Raw genomic sequence first — 10762 nt, 5'->3', positions numbered from 1 at the left:
ATATTGATGAAAGTGGGTTTGGAAGAGTGTCAGATTTAGACAATAATTATCCCACTATTTTGGAGGGTGTTGAATGTTATTATGATAAAAGTGAATTTGGAGAGGTCATGACTGTATTTAGTAATGATTGCACTATTCCGGAAGAGGTTTCAATTGATTATTATGAGAACAAAGTTGCTATCTATGATGATTATGGTAATGAAATGTATGCTATAAAGAGTAATAATAACCATGAAACTTGTCATCATGATTTTAATTTTCAATCCCATGATAGTTATTTTGTTGAGTTTGCTCCCACTGCAATTCATGAGCATAAATTTGCTTATGTAGAGAGTAATAAAATTTCTATGCTTGTGGATCATGAAAATAATGCTTTATGTGATAGTTATGTTGTTGAATTCATTCATGATGCTACTGAAAATTATTATGAGAGAGGAATATATGCTTGTAGGTATTGCAATAATATCAAGTTTCCTCTCTAGGTGTTGAAAAGCTTGAAGTTTTGCTTGTTTTGCCTTCCTATGCTAGTTGATTATTGTTCCCATAAATTGTTTGCTCACAAAATCCCTATGCATATATAGGAAGTGGGTTAGACTTAAATGTGTAGTCATATGCTTCATGATGCTCTTGTTATGTTTCAATTCTTTGCTTTTATGTGAGCAACATGGAAATCATCATGCCTAGCTAAAAGGCATTAAAGAAAAGCGCTTGTTGGGAGACAAACCAACAATTTTACCTATTGTTTTTGTGTGTTCAAATGATTAAGCTACTGTATTAATCATGTTTTATACCTTTTGTTTCAATAAAGTGCCAAGTAAAGCCTTTGGGACTATGTTTGGTGATAGTTTATTTGATCTTGTTGGAAAACAGAAACTTTTGCATCTAGAAAAACAATTTTGAAAAACCACATAAGTGAAGAAAGCTTCTTACACAAGATTGATATAAAAATTCCCTACATCTTCCTAATTTTTCAGAATTTTTGGAGTTACAGAAGTAAGGTTAGAGTCCACTAGCACATATGACCGTGCGTTGCAACGGGGAAGGAAAAAAATAATGTATACATAAATTTAGTAAGAATTGTAGGTGCAAGTACAACGCCTCATGTTGCTCCGCAAACAACACGCTATTGCCTTGCCCATCCAAATGCCCACCAACACGGCATGGCGGCATTTGGACGATACCAACTGACGGCCCGAAGGTTTATCAGCCGCTTCTTAATCATGAAACGATCCTTGGCACCGATAGCAAAAATAAGACACAATCATTAGAGAGGCTACTAAATAAATAATTAACACATTATATGCTGAAGATGCAATGCACTAACTGTCTTCATGTGTAATTTTTAGGCTGCTTATCAATTTTAAAGATGTCTTGTTCATACCTAAGGTAACCCAGGGATGTATATATATTGGTGAAGTTAATCTGAAAAAAAAGCAAAGAGGGGTTACTCTTTTTTCTGAGAAAACTTCTGATCTATTCATCGGAGTGTTTCAAACTTTATTGTAATAAACAGTCAGGAAGTCATCGTGTTAAGGCCCCATATGACCAGCGCACCAGACATAAATGTATTATGTGCTCATTCGTTAAGAGGTACCTATTGATTAGATGGATGTGTGTGTTTCAACTTTATAATCTTTACCACCTAGTTTTTTGTCTGCCCCGGCTTCGTCTTATCATAGGCATCACAGATCTGAATGAGAATTGGCCAATGGGTGGCATTTGAAAAGCGGACGATTGGATTTAAGATTAATTATCATGTACTTATATATCTTCGTATTAATTTTTGGCAAAAATATTAATGTATTAATGCCACAAAAATAGGTCACCTCTCTAATGTTTATTTTTATCTTTTAGATAGAAGTGCCCTCCGTTTGTTTGTGTGTAGGGTGGCTTCCTTTGGTTTCTTTCTTCTACCTATTACAACTAAAATTCAAATCAAAATTAATTTCATGTTTCCTTCTTGATCGGTCAGGGATTTTATTAGCATACTAAGTCACCTGGCCATGAATATATTAACCCACCACATATTTTATTATCGTACTAAACTGATTGTGAATCAATGTGAATATTTATTCCTTAAGTCATGCCATGTCTCACACCACATATAATATATAAAGGCTAATTAGCCTCTATTTCCTTCCCCGTTTAGCACACCAGATAAGAAGAAGGTTAAAAAGCTCCTAATATATGCAATCAATAAGGGCTACCATAATTCGCTTTTTTAACATAGTTAATGCCCAAAGGGCGCTCCCGCTATGGCCATAAATCCTATTTTACCGAAAAAGGGTTTCCCACCGCTTTATATTAGAAAGCAAACATCACCACATACATCTGAGTGAGCCGAACACACACACGCCACCATGACACACTGAAGGAAATATGCCCTAGAGGCAATAATAAAATTATTATTTATTTCCTTATATCATGATAAATGTTTATTATTCATGCTAGAATTGTATTAACCGGAAATATAATACTTGTGTGAATACATAGACAAACAGAGTGTCACTAGTATGCCTCTACTTGACTAGCTCGGTGATCAAAGATGGTTATGTTTCCTAGCCATAGACATGAGTTGTCATTTGATTAACGGGATCACATCATTAGGAGAATGATGTGATTGACTTGACCCATTCCGTTAGCTTAGCACTTGATCGTTTAGTATTCTGCTATTCCTTTCTTCATGACTTATACATGTTCCTATGACTATGAGATTATGCAACTCTCGTTTACCGGAGGAACACTTTGTGTGCTACCAAACGTCACAACGTAACTGGGTGATTATAAAGGAGCTCTACTAGTGTCTCTGAAGGTACTTGTTGGGTTGGCGTATTTCAAGATTAGGATTTGTCACTCCGATTGTCGGAGAGGTATCTCTGGGCCCACTCGGTAATGCACATCACTATAAGCCTTGCAAGCATTGTAACTAATGAGTTAGTTACGGGATGATGTATTACGGAATGAGTAAAGAGACTTGCCGGTAACGAGATTGAACTAGGCATTGAGATACCGACGATCGAATCTCGAGCAAATAACATACCGATGACAAAGGGAACAACGTATGTTGTTATGCGGTTTGACCGATAAAGATCTTCGTAGAATATGTAGGAGCCAATATGAGCATCCAGGTTCCGCTATTGGTTATTGACTGGAGACGTGTCTCGGTCATGTCTACATAGTTCTCGAACCCGCAGGGTCCGCACGCTTAAAGTTCGATGACGATTGTATTATGAGTTTTTGTGTTTTGATGTACCAAAGATAGTTCGGAGTTCCAGATGTGATCACGGACATGAAGAGGAGTCTCGAAATGGTCGAGACGTAAAGATCGATATATTGGATGACTATGTTCGGATACCGGAATGGTTTCGGAGAGTTTCAGACATATACCGGAGTACCGGGGGTTACCGGAACCCCCCGGGGAGTTTAATGGGCCAAGATGGGCCTTAGTGGAGAAGAGGAGGGGCGGCTAGGGATGGCCGCGGGCCCCCTCCCCCTCTAGTCCGAATTGGACAAGGAGGGGGCAAACTAGAATCCTTCTTTTCTTTTTCCTTCGTGGTTAGTTTCAGTTCTAATGACGAATTGAGACAGAAACCAATGGATTCCAGTGGCTGGGGGATCCTATGTCTATAGATAGATTCAAGTACCATTCTATACCCCTTCCCTAGCGCCCTATAGACCTGTCTTGGGGGGGTGCCCCCTTTCCTTCCTCCCCTCTCCTTCCCTTCCTTCCCCCTCCTACTCCAACTAGGAAAAGAAGGAGTCCTACTCCCGGTGGGAGTAGGACTCCTCCCTGGCGCGCCCTCCTCCTGGCCGGCGGCCTCCTTCCCCTGATCCTTTATATACGGGGGCAGGGGGGCACCTCTAGACACACAAGTTGATCTGTTGATCTATTCCAGCCGTGTGCGGTGCCCCCCTCCACCATATTCCACCTCGGTCATATCGTAGTAGTGCTTAGGCAAAGCCCTGCGTTGCTAGCAACATCATCACCGTCATCACGCCGTCGTGCTGACGGAACTCTCCCGTGAAGCTCTGCTGGATCGGAGTTCGCGAGACGTCATCGAGCTGAACGTGTGCTGAACTCGGAGGTGCCGTACGTTCGGTACTTGGATCGGTCGGATCGTGAAGACGTACAACTACATCAACCACGTTGTGCTAACGCTTCCGCTTTCGATCTACGAGGGTACGTGGACAACACTCTCCCCTCTCGTTGCTATGCATCACCATGATCCTGTGTGTGCGTAGGCAATTTTTTGAAATTACTACATTCCCCAACAGTGGCATCCGAGCCACGTTTTATGCGTAGATGTTATATGCACGAGTAGAACACAAGTGAGTTGTGGGCGATACAAGTCATACTGCTTACCAGCATGTCATACTTTGGTTCGGCGGTATTGTTGGATGAAGCGGCCCGGACCGACATTACGCGTACGCTTACGCGAGACTGGTTCTACCGACGTGCTTTGCACATAGGTGGCTGGCGGGTGTCAGTTTCTCCAACTTTAGTTGAACCGAGTGTGGCTACGTCCGGTCCTTGAGAAGGTTAAAATAGCACTAACTTGACGAACTATCATTGTGGTTTTTGATGCGTAGGTAAGAACGGTTCTTGCTCAGCCCGTAGCAGCCACGTAAAACTTGCAACAACAAAGTAGAGGACGTCTAACTTGTTTTTGTAGGGCATGTTGTGATGTGATATTGTCAAGGCATGATGCTATATTTTATTGTATGAGATGATCATGTTTTGTAACCGAGTTATCGGCAACTGGCAGGAGCCATATGGTTGTCGCTTTATTGTATGCAATGCAATCGCCCTGTAATTGCTTTACTTTATCACTAAGCGGTAGTGATAGTCGTAGAAGCAATAGTTGGCGAGACGACAACGATGCTACGATGGAGATCAAGGTGTCGCACCGGTGACGATGGTGATCATGACGGTGCTTCGGAGATGGAGATCACAAGCACAAGATGATGATGGCCATATCATATCACTTATATTGATTGCGTGTGATGTTTATCTTTCATGCATCTTATTTTGCTTAGATCGACGGTAGCATTATAAGATGATCTCTCACTAAATTTCAAGGTATAAGTGTTCTCCCTGAGTATGCACCATTGTGAAAGTTCTTCGTGCTGAGACACCACGTGATGATCGGGTGTGATAGGCTCTACGTTCAAATACAACGGGTGCAAAACAGTTGCACACGCGGAATACTCAGGTTAAACTTGACGAGCCTACCATATGCAGATATGGCCTCAGAACACTGAGACTGAAAGGTCGAGCGTGAATCATATATTAGATATGATCAACATAATGATGTTCACCATTGAAAACTACTCCATCTCACGTGATGATCGGACATGGTTTAGTTGATTTAGATCACATGATCACTTAGATGATTAGAGAGATGTCTATCTAAGTGGGAGTTCTTAAGTAATATGATTAAATTGAACTTAAATTTATCATGAACTTAGTACCTGATAGTATTTTGCTTGTCTATGTTGTTGTAGATAGATGGCCCGTGCTGTTGTTCCGTTGAATTTTAATGCGTTCCTTGAGAAAGCAAAGTTGAAAGATGATGGTAGCAATTACACGGACTGGGTCCGTAACTTGAGGATTATCCTCATTACTGCACAGAAGAATTACATCCTGGAAGCACCGCTAGGTGCCAGACCTGCTGCAGGAGCAACACCAGATGTTATGAACGTCTGGCAGAGCAAAGCTGAAGACTACTCAATAGTTCAGTGTGCCATGCTTTACGGCTTAGAACCGGGACTTCAACGACGTTTTGAACGTCATGGAGCATATGAGATGTTCCAGGAGTTGAAGTTAATATTTCAAGCAAATGCCCGGATTGAGAGATATGAAGTCTCCAATAAGTTCTACAGCTGCAAGATGGAAGAGAATAGTTCTGTCAGTGAGCATATACTCAGAATGTCTAGGTATAACAATCACTTGATTCAACTGGGAATTAATCTTCCGGATGATAGCATCATTGACAGAATTCTTCAATCACTGCCACCAAGCTATAAGAGCTTCGTGATGAACTATAACATGCAAGGGATGGATAAGACGATTCCCGAGCTCTTCACAATGTTAAAGGCTGCGGAGGTAGAAATCAAGAAGGAGCATCAAGTGTTGATGGTCAACAAGACCACCAGTTTCAAGAAAAAGGGCAAAGGGAAGAAGAAGGGGAACTTCAAGAAGAACAACAAACAAGTTGCTGCTCAGGAGAAGAAACCCAATTCTGGACCTAAGCCTGAGACTGAGTGCTTCTACTGCAAACAGACTAGTCACTGGAAGAGGAACTGCCCCATGTATTTGGCGGATAAGAAGGATGGCAAGGTGAACAAAGGTATATGTTATATACATGTTAATGATGTGTACCTTACTAATGCTCGCAGTAGCACCTGGGTATTTGATACTGGTTCTGTTGCTAATATTTGCAACTCAAAACAGGGACTACGGATTAAGCGAAGATTGGCTAAGGACGAGGTGATGATGCGTGTGGGAAATGGTTCCAAAGTCGATGTGATCGCGGTCGGCACGCTACCTCTACATCTACCTTCAGGATTAGTTTTAGACCTGAATAATTGTTATTTGGTGCCAGCGTTGAGCATGAACATTATATCTGGATCTTGTTTGATGCGAGACGGTTATTCATTTAAATCAGAGAATAATGGTTGTTCTATTTATATGAGTAATATCTTTTATGGTCATGCACCCTTGAGGAGTGGTCTATTTATATTAAATCTCGATAGTAGTGATACACATATTCATAATATTGAGGCCAAAAGATGCAGAGTTGATAATGATAGTGCAACTTATTTGTGGCACTGCCGTTTAGGTCATATTGGTGTAAAGCGCATGAAGAAACTCCATTCCGATGGACTTTTGGAATCACTTGATTATGAATCACTTGGTACTTGCGAACCATGCCTCATGGGCAAGATGACTAAAACGCCGTTCTCCGGAACTATGGAGCGAGCAACAGATTTGTTGGAAATCATACATACAGATGTATGTGGTCCGATGAATGTTGAGGCTCGCGGCGGGTATCGTTATTTTCTCACCTTCACAGATGATTTAAGCAGATATGGGTATATCTACTTAATGAAACATAAGTCTGAAACATTTGAAAAGTTCAAAGAATTTCAGAGTGAAGTTGAAAATCATCGTAACAAGAAAATAAAGTTCCTACGATCTGATCATGGAGGAGAATATTTGAGTTACGAGTTTGGTCTACATTTGAAACAATGCGGAATAGTTTCGCAACTCACGCCACCTGGAACACCACAGCGTAATGGTGTGTCCGAACGTCGTAATCGTACTTTACTAGATATGGTGCGATCTATGATGTCTCTTACTGATTTACCGCTATCGTTTTGGGGTTATGCTCTAGAGACAGCTGCATTCACGTTAAATAGGGCACCATCGAAATCCGTTGAGACGACGCCTTATGAACTATGGTTTGGCAAGAAACCAAAGTTGTCGTTTCTTAAAGTTTGGGGCTGCGATGCTTATGTGAAAAAGCTTCAACCTGATAAGCTCGAACCCAAATCGGAGAAATGTGTCTTCATAGGATACCCAAAAGAGACTGTTGGGTACACCTTCTATCACAGATCCGAAGGCAAGACTTTTGTTGCTAAATTTGGATCCTTTCTAGAGAAGGAGTTTCTCTTGAAAGAAGTGAGTGGGAGGAAAGTAGAACTTGATGAGGTAACTGTACCTGCTCCCTTATTGGAAAGTAGTTCATCACAGAAACCGGTTCCTGTGACGTCTATACCAATTAGTGAGGAAGCTAATGATGGTGATCATGAAACTTCAGATCAAGTTGCTACTGAACCTCGTAGATCAACCAGAGTAAGATCCGCACCCGAGTGGTACGGTAATCCTGTTCTGGAGATTATGTTACTAGACCATGACGAACCTACGAACTATGAAGAAGCAATGGTGAGCCCAGATTCCGCGAAATGGCTTGAGGCCATGAAATCTGAGATGGGATCCATGTATGAGAACAAAGTGTGGACTTTGGTTGACTTGCCCGTTGACCGGCAAGCCATTGAGAATAAATGGATCTTCAAGAAGAAGACTGACGCTGATGGTAATGTTACTGTTTATAAAGCTTGAGTTGTTGCAAAAGGTTTTCGACAAGTTCAGGGATTGACTATGATGAGACTTCCTCACCCATAGCGATGCTTAAGTCTGTCCGAATCATGTTAGCAATTGCCGCATTTTATGATTATGAAATTTGGCAAATGGATGTCAAAACCGCATTCCTGAATGGATTTCTGGAAGAAGAGTTGTATATGATGCAACCAGAAGGTTTTGTCGATCCAAAGGGAGCTAACAAAGTGTGCAAGCTCCAGTGATCCATTTATGGACTGGTGCAAGCCTCTCGGAGTTGGAATAAACATTTTGATAGTGTGATCAAAGCATATGGATTTATACAGACTTTTGGAGAAGCCTGTATTTACAAGAAAGTGAGTGGGAGCTCTGTAGCATTTTTGATATTATATGTGGATGACATATTGTTGATCGGAAATGATATAGAATTTCTGGATATCATAAAGGGATATTTGAACAAGAGTTTTTCAATGAAAGACTTCGGTGAAGCTGCTTATATATTGGGCATCAAGATCTATAGAGATAGATCAAGACGCTTAATTGGACTTTCACAAAGCACATACCTTGACAAAGTTTTGAAGAACTTCAAAATGGATCAAGCAAAGAAAGGGTTCTTGCCTATGTTGCAAGGTGTGAAGTTGAGTAAGACTCAATGCCCAACCACTGCAGAAGATAGAGAGAAGATGAAAGATGTTCCCTATGCTTCAGCCATAGGCTCTATCATGTATGCAATGCTGTGTACCAGACATGATGTGTGCCTTGCTATAAGTTTAGTAGGGAGGTACCAAAGTAATCCAGGAGTGGATCACTGGACAGCGGTCAAGAACATCCTGAAATACTTGAGAAGGACTAAGGATATGTTTCTCGTTTATGGAGGTGACAAAGAGCTCGTCGTAAATGGTTACGTCGATGCAAGCTTTGACACTGATCGGGACGATTCTAAATCGCAAACCGGATATGTGTTTATATTGAACGGTGGAGCTGTCAGTTGGTGCAGTTCTAAACAAAGCGTCGTAGCGGGATCTACATGTGAAGCGGAGTACATAGCTGCTTCGGAAGCGCAAATGAAGGAGTCTGGATGAAGGAGTTCATATCCGATCTAGGTGTCATACCTAGTGCATCGGGTCCAATGAAAATCTTTTGTGACAATACTGGTGCAATTGCTTTGGCAAAGGAATCCAGATTTCACAAGAGAACCAAGCACATCAAGAGACGCTTCAATTCCATCCGGGATCAAGTCCAGGTGGGAGAGATAGAGATTTGCAAGATACATACGGATCTGAATGTTGCAGACTCGTTGACTAAGCCTCTTTCACGAGCAAAACATGATCAGCACCAAGGCTACATGGGTGTTAGAATCATTACTGTGTAATCTAGATTATTGACTCTAGTGCAAGTGGGAGACTGAAGGAAATATGCCCTAGAGGCAATAATAAAGTTATTGTTTATTTCCTTATATCATGGTAAATGTTTATTATTCATGCTAGAATTGTATTAACCAGAAACATAATACTTGTGTGAATACATAGACAAACAGAGTGTCACTAGTATGCCTCTACTTGACTAGCTCGTTGATCAAAGATGGTTATGTTTCCTAGCCATAGACATGAGTTGTCATTTGATTAACGGGATCACATCATTAGGAGAATGATGTGATTGACTTGACCCATTCCGTTAGCTTAGCACTTGATCGTTTAGTATTCTGCTATTGCTTTCTTCATGACTTATACATGTTCCTATGACTATGAGATTATGCAACTCCCGTTTACCGGAGGAACACTTTGTGTGCTACCAAACGTCACAACGTAACTGGGTGATTATAAAGGATCTCCACAGGTATCTCCGAAGGTACTTGTTGGGTTGGCGTATTTCGAGATTAGGATTTGTCACTCCGATTGTCGGAGAGGTATCTCTGGGCCCACTCGGTAATGCACATCACTATAAGCCTTGCAAGCATTGTAACTAATGAGTTAGTTACGAGATGACGTATTACGGAACGAGTAAAGAGACTTGCCGGTAACGAGATTGAACTAGGTATTTGAGATACCGACGATCGAATCTCGAGCAAGTAACATACCGATGACAAAGGGAACAACGTATGTTGTTATGCGGTTTGACCAATAAAGATCTTCGTAGAATATGTAGGAGCCAATATGAGCATCCAGGTTCCGCAATTGGTTATTGACCGGAGACGTGTCTCGGTCATGTCTACATAGTTCTCGAACCCGTAGGGTCCGCACGCTTAAAATTCGATGACGATTGTATTATGAGTTTTTGTGTTTTGATGTACCGAAGATATTTCGGAGTTCCGGATGTGATCACGGACATGATGAGGAGTCTCGAAATGGTCGAGACATAAAGATCGATATATTGGATGACTATGTTCGGACACCGAAATGGTTTCGGAGAGTTTCGGACATATACCGGAGTACCGGGGGGGGGGGGGGGGTTACCGGAACCCCCCGGGGAGTTTAATGGGCCAAGATGGGCCTTAGTGGAGAAGAGGAGGGGCGGCTAGGGCTGGCCGCGCGCCCCCTCCCCCTAGTCCGAATTGGACAAGGAGGGGGGGGGGGGCGCCCCCTTTCCTTCCTCCCCTCTCCTTCCCTTCCTTTCCCCCTCCTAGTCCAACTAGGAAAAGAG

The sequence above is a fragment of the Triticum aestivum genome, chromosome 3D, assembly GCF_018294505.1.
Source record: "Triticum aestivum cultivar Chinese Spring chromosome 3D, IWGSC CS RefSeq v2.1, whole genome shotgun sequence".
NCBI lineage: Eukaryota > Viridiplantae > Streptophyta > Magnoliopsida > Poales > Poaceae > Triticum > Triticum aestivum.
The sequence above is the reverse complement of the archived record's forward strand: the minus strand, read 5'-3'. Positions refer to the sequence as shown.